A 7,574-nucleotide genomic window follows, 5' to 3' on the forward strand; every position below is an offset into this window, starting at 1 on the left:
TTTTATAAATAAATATATATATTTTTTCAGTGTCTGTGGCAGCAGTGAATCAAAGGTCAGGAGCATTGATCGTGACCTGTTCCTTTTGGCCAGTTATTTAGAAGTGCCACATATTGTTTGTGTAAAAAAAGAAAAAAGAAAAAAAAAAGGAGAAGAAAAATCAATAGGTTTCCATTATCTGGTTGGGCAGTGTCACTGGCCTGTCAATGATCCTGTTACAGCGGCGGTACAAGGGTGACACGGGCCCACACTCAATCGCTGCTGACAAGAGGAAAACATGCTGACAGGCACCGGGAACAAGTTGGAACACAGATTTGCACTTCAAGCAGCCGTCCGAGGAGGTATCGTGCAAGGCCACCACGTGGCAGAGGGGGTGAGCTGGGTTTGGGTGGATGTGTAGGGGTTGATATGTGGGGGTGGGGGTGCTGGGGAGGAAGGCGGGTGATTCCCAGCCAGCCTCCTTCTACTGTCTGACTGTCTAGCTCTCAACCACAAATGCTTTTATCCTCCTATAAATTATTCACCCCTGGATACACCAAAGGAAACTCGCTTGCACTGATTGTGGCTGAGGGGAGATTCATAAAACCTATGCCCCAGTCTGCATCCACTGCAGCTGCCTGGACACTCCTGCAAACTTCTCCAAATCTCACCTACTCTATGCAATATAAATATGGGTTATGTTAAGCATGAGCATTGGAATACCCATGTTTTTTGGGCTTTGTGTATGGTCTCAAAAGGAAATTTGCCAAATCTTTGTATTTACAGGTATTAATCATTTTCCATAGTTATTGACTTTCTGACACATTAGCTCTTCACCTACAAAGAAAACAAGAGTCGGCTTTCATCAGTCAGTCCAGATGGCCAGTCAGAAATTAAGGAAGACATCAACTGTCTCTTGAAAGAACATGAATCAATATATTTTGACAAGGATCAAATGTGCTTCAGATGAACCTTTTTGCCCTCCCAAAGCAGTCTTTCTCCTCTTGTCAAACCTCTTTATTTTTGTTTGTCTACATATAATGATCACATTTCCAATGACTCTTGATTTTAGCGACTACTTTTACCAGCATAATGAAACTGAATGCAATTCACCGGATAATCATCTGCGGTCTAAAGTCGACATATAGCTAACAAAATACTATGCGATATACTTTCATTCTGTGTGCCCAAGTCGTAGCCAGCGTGCGCTACTTTTCATTCTTTTTATTTTCATAAAACAGGCCTTGGGACACTCGTGACGTCACGTCCCTGGTTAGAGAAAAATACCGCCCTTCTTTTTTTTTCTTTTTCAATTACACATACATACGTGTACATTTTTTTCTTCATATGTAGCCAATTCTGTTCATAATGACTGGGGAATTCAGGTTAATATGTTGACAAGGTTTAACAACAGCGGGTCATGTTGCACAACACGCATGGCTGGCTCCGTTCACTCCAGCAGCTGACAGGTCCTAATCATGCGCTGCCCTAAAGGCACTGAAGCAAAAGAGGGTTTTAATCACTGAATTATAGACCAGCAGCGAGGCTTCAAATTGAGACGTAATTAAAGTCAAAGTTGCAGTAATTGTTTCAGCTAATTGGGCAGACAAGTGCATTATGGCGCGATTACAATATCTGCAGTAGTTCCCAGGGTTTGAGTTTTTTGTTTTGTTTTTTAAATATTATTATGGAGAAATGAGGCATAATCTTGGTTTCTGATATGAAACATGTCAATAATAGGTTGCGATTTATACTTCATAATTTAACATTTTAAAACAGAGGAAAAAACTCACAATTAAAATAAAAAGCTTACAAGCAAGAGCTCACCCCTTTTGTGGTATTTTAATTAATTAAGTTGTGTAACTTTTCTTCTATCGCTTCACCTGTTAGTTCAGTTGAGCACCTCTCTCACATGAATTTAAATAAGTATCAGCATCAATGTGTCATTTACAGTAAGGAGATTAATAATGCAGTCAACACGTCGTCCTCGGAGGTGATGCGGCACCTAAGGCAACATCATTATTTCCTATTAATTACTCCGCCAACCAAATGCCTTTAGAACTGGAGCTGCAGTAGGTGTGATGGGGGGAAACTGGTCTGGGAGCAGCTGCCCTGTATCCCGCCGGGCTCAGCCTGACCTCCTTTTTTTTTCTCCCCCTCTTCTTCTTCTCCTTTTACATCACTAAACTGGAGGCTTGACAAGCCCTATAGGAGCGCAGAGATTTTGATTTGGATGAGGGGAGAAATGTAGAATATGAGCCAGAAATGACGATTCAGACAGCAGTTCGGGTGAAGCCAAAGAATCAATTGTCGAAAAAAAAAAGAAAATCTGATCTTTAGCGTGTCTGTTTTGGGGCGGAAGTGTCTGTAGTGATCCATCATATTACACCCGGGCTGCTGGAACCGCTTTCCTCTTAAACATGCACTTTCACCCACGCTGATTCAATCATTTTTATTTCATTATTTATTTTTAAATTATATTTTATTTCTTAGACTTTTACCACAAAAATAGTAATAATAATAAAATAATAGCAGCTAATAAACGTTTGGCAACCATTAACACAGGAAGTAAATCTATTTACGGGTGTGACTGTATCCTTGTAATCACGTAGAGGGGTGTGAAACGGCTCTATGGGATTAAAAACTGTTTACTAACCACTGGGCCTATGAGCTTTTATGTGTTGACTCCAATCTGTACCTTCACCATTGAACAGTAGGGGGCGCTGTTCGTTTCGTCCTGAAAGCCAGGAGGAGAAACACATCAGCCGTTTTGCACAAAGTGGCTCCACTGAAACCGATAATCAACAATAATAAGCAGCCAGATAAAAATAAAATAATAGTAGGGAATTGAGAAAAAGCACAAACTCGGTATAGTCTCCTTTTTTTTAAAATTTCTGCATCAATTCAAGCTGTCAGAAGCGCCTCTGTTCAATGTATTGTGATATCTTTAGATATACATATCGCAGGATTATCTGTCAGGTCTAGGTACACGGGCCTTTTACAGTTTGACGGACTCTTTTTTTCTTTCCTCTGAAAGATAAAGAACAGTAGCAAAAGCCAACTTGACTTCCAGACCCCCTTATAAGGCCTTCTTTTTTGGTTGATTCATTTAATTATTTTTCGATACTATTTTATGTGTTATTTATGAATCTATTGTGGCTACTGAAAGATCACATCCCCACCTTGCTCTCAGGACGCACACGTCTCCAAAAGCTGCACAGACTGTCTCATCATCACACCAGTAATCAAACGTATCTCAGAACAAAAAAAGAAAAGAAGAAAAAGAAAAAAATCCTTCTTTTTTTCTTTTGTCGCACTGAGGGAGAAATTTAATTACAACCTCGGGTGTATGCTGGCATTGAGGAGAAAAAAAAAATCCAGGCGACAAATGAATATACAGAGCAAATGACAAAACATGAGGGGGAATAACTGACAGATGAAAAGACAGAGGATGTGCAGCTAACAGGCAAAACGCGCCGGTACAAAGCCGCGCACACCTTTGAGAGCAAGAGTTTGTTTTATTGCACTTCTCCCGGGTTGCATCTCCTGTCGATTTGCAGAAAAAGAAGGGGGGATAAGCGAACATGCCCTGTTTAAGAAACAAACATGCAGATTAGATGGGATTCTGACAACACACAGCTCAGACTTCGTGTCCCACAGCTCATCTCTCAACAATGAGAAAAAAAGAGAGAGAGGTTTGAAAAATCCACTCAGCGCGCGCTTGACAACACTTACCGTCATTCTGCAAACAGTAAATGTAAATAATGAGGTGGCATCTGGAAATAAATAGGGGAAGTCAAGACAGACTGATAACAAGTCTCGTCCGCTTAAGACCCAATGGGTGTCACTGAAAAGCTTTATATAGATGCCTCTGAATAATAATATTAATAAAAAACAAAACAATAATATGATAAACGTGAATTTGATGGATTTGGCAACCAAATATATATATATTTTATTTCTAAAAAAAATCTAAATTTAAATCACATTCAGTATAAGTGGATCAGGGCGTAGCCAGCAGGAAGCCTTTCTTACAAAGAAAGAGAGAGAGAGGGAGAAAAAGAAAGACCTCACAAGGCGTGTGTAACATTTACTTCAAGTGCGGGGAGTTGTCACCTGTGATGTGGTACCAGGCTACATGTCAGCAGCAGCAGCACTCACTCACCTTCAGGGATGCTCCACTGTGGACTGCCACGACCAACAGCAGCACCACTGACTGAACACAGCTACACAAACGCGCACGCACCTTCTGCACACCTTCTTATTCCAGCTGGACGGGTGTGACTCACACGTGACCACGAACATCTCCTAGGAGTAAGCGGTGTCTCAGCAGCAATGAAGGAAGTTCCAAGAATATTTACTTGAGCACTTCGTCTGCGTGCTATAGGCTGTGTTTCTGCTCTTGTGTATTTCAGAGAGAAAAGTTGCGCTTCGGCTGCTTCAGTTTGAATAACTTACAGAAGCGAAACAAACCAAGCAAAATACTTTAATAAAAAAAAAAAAAGAGACACTTAAGTGCACCACTAACAATCCCCAATGCTGGTTGAAGATGCTTTTACATTTCTAAATAAATAAATTATGTATACTTTGTTGTTTTTGTGGTTTACTTTTTATATTTTTGAATTTTGTATTGCTGTTTTAAATGTTGTTTATGGTTATGGTTTATGGTGGTTTAAACCACCAAACAGCAATCTATGAAATAATACTAATCAATAATAAGAATTAAACAAACTTCACTTTCATACTTTTGACTTCGCGATGGGTTATTTGCTAATTTTAATTTTTTTTCCCCTCTCAAAAAGCGATAAATACAGCCTAGTGCCGTTTTAAAATCTGAGTGATGTTTCTGTAATCTTGTTTAATGTATTTAGTTTTCAGCTGACACACAACAGGTTATTTAATGTGGCACTCTCAACTTGCATTCATTCAACTAAAATCTAACGCACATCAATTTTTTATATGCAGACAATTTCTGCGTGGATATGTGATCTTGAGATTCAAATTTCAAATTTGCAGTAAATCTCACCGCAAAGTTTATTTTATTGTGAGAAATGAGAGTCAAAAAACGTAAAATATAAATGGTTCATTAAATAAACACATAAGCAAAAATAAAATTATTGTTATTCATTTTTCCTCAACATCCTTCCTCAACCGCCAGGCAGGTTTGAATAACGGTCACGTGACGCACTATTTGGTCACGAGGTCATTCCGGAAATTTGGGTTAATTACGCGGTGTTCTAATTTTACTCTAATTCTTCGCCATGAAAGCTCTGTTTTAAATGAATATTTAAAATAGAGAAATATAGATTTTTTTTTTTTGCGGATTTATTCCTGCATGCAGTATACGAGCTTCAGTCTGAAGGATGCCATCAGATCATCGCGAGGTACAGAAAGTTTATGCTGTTGGTGGCAGATACAAGCTGTTTTCTGAATGCCATTAGCTCATTCCAAGGTTTGGTAGAAGTATCACAGTAACTCAGCAGTGGGCTGTACCTGACATTGCATGGCCCTCTGGCCAAGTCGAGGGGTTTTCAACCTGCAGGTGGACGTCACCGACATGGTCTCTAACAAAGTCAGATGCGTCACAAACAGGAAAGAAAGAAATGAACAAGATCTGCTTCTTAACTTGAATTTCCATTTGAATGTCCATAAATTAGCTTATTGGTGCGAAGAGTGATTTCTGAACTTTAATGTAGCAAGGACAAGAAAATGATAGTCACTACAATAATAATGCGTTTTTGTTTGTTTATTTGTTTGTTTTAGACATATAGCAATTATTTCTGGGGATTGTGAAAACCTACAAATATTTAGAAAGTGCATTTGCAGCTGTATGGACATGAAAGCATGACTGATAAATACAGAGTGGTGTCAGATTAAAATAAAAACTAAGATAAACCGGCTCACAACCTGCTGGAAAGGTTTCAGTGCATCTTAGTGATAAATCTTCAAGTGTCTGGAATTTTACTGGACGAATGAACACCAAAAGATCTCTCAGTTGGTGTTTTGATCATCATGTCAGTCCACAAACTGAAAAAGATGATCAGCTTGGTTGAGAGCTGTTGACTGCAAAGGCCGTAGTACACGATTAGCATCATTTTCACACTCTATTCAATGACCCTCACCCATGGGGACCTTGTTTACCATGAATGGACCAAAAGTGGACTCTAGCCATGCCAATCAAGCACTAAGAATGGCCTAAAAAAGATCCACAATACCACAGATTCAAATATTTTAGTGGGACAGGACAAAGATCACTGGCATAACTCAATAAAAAAAGTATACAGTAAAATCACTGAAGGCTACACTGATGTTCTCTATAAGGAGTTTGGGATGTTGCCTTCAAGAGTGCTCTTTAAAGCCCAAGCTTGCAGAGTATCCAAAGAAAACTAGACTTTATTTCAAAGGCAATCTGATGATTTTATAATGTCCATAGGCGTGACTGGACATTGCTTATCCAAGAAGGATGTTTTCTGCAGGATCTGCTGAAAAGGGAAAGGTTTCTGTGAGCTTACCTTTTAATCTCATTTGAACACTTTATACATGCAGGGTTTTGTCCAGTTTAATATACAGTAATTGTTGTAATTAATTACTTAACTCATTTTTGTGGACTAAACATAGCAGACAAAATAATCCTAATTCCTCAGTTCATGTGGGTGTATGTAAGGTCGCAAGCCAAAAAAACAAAACAAGGTAATGAACCCCTGATTTTTACTGTGTGACACTGAATTAAAAACACACGTGACCTTCTCTAAATTTAGAATTTTTCTGCACCCCGCTAATTTGAGTATTCATTATTTCCTCATAACTCGTAGGCTAGTGTGAACAAATCATTATTCTGCTATTTAAATGTCTTTCATTTTTCTTGGCCAATTTCCCGCTCTGTGAAGTGTAACAGTATGTAGTGACAGCAGCCCCACAGGTCTGAACATTACAGGCAGCTGTGCATCGAATCTCCCCAGCAGCCTCATTATTCTATTCTCCTCCAATATCCAAGGTTGATCTAATCACCAGATCAACAACGGGAAGTGCAAGAGAACAAATAATGGAGACAAAATGAACAAATGATTAGTATGCTGTGAAAAGTACTATACATTACTTATTTAGCATTTAGATAACTATCTATCCTGAGGAGCAAGCTTCAAAGTTGAACTCAGTTTAGGCGAGGGGGATTAATTCTCTCTGCTGCATGCTTCATTGAATCTCTCATTACCAAACTTTGTCTGTATTGATGTTAGATTTGATTGAAGATTAGAGCATTTAGCAAATCTTGCTTTTCCGCATGTATCAGGCTTTTTCAAGCGCGGCGCACCGCTCGCTGGTCAATACCCTCACTTTTATCCAGTGTCTGCTTCATTTAAACTTAATCAACTCCATCAATGAACTGGAACAGCGAAATGTCCCCTGGAACAATAGCTTTTGTTGGATAATGCTTTGGTCTTATTCCCAACCGGGTGGCGATAAACCTAAAATTACACTATGATGAACTATTTCAATCAATATGATAATGGAAATTGGCTTGGGTGACTCTTTGCAGGGCTTAAGGAGGCAGGCTAAAGCCTATGTGACATTAATACATCTCCATGCTCTCTCCCTGC

The sequence above is a fragment of the Haplochromis burtoni genome, unplaced genomic scaffold, assembly GCF_018398535.1.
Source record: "Haplochromis burtoni strain Fernald_Lab_line unplaced genomic scaffold, NCSU_Asbu1 Contig_13, whole genome shotgun sequence".
Taxonomy (NCBI): Eukaryota; Metazoa; Chordata; class Actinopteri; order Cichliformes; family Cichlidae; genus Haplochromis; species Haplochromis burtoni.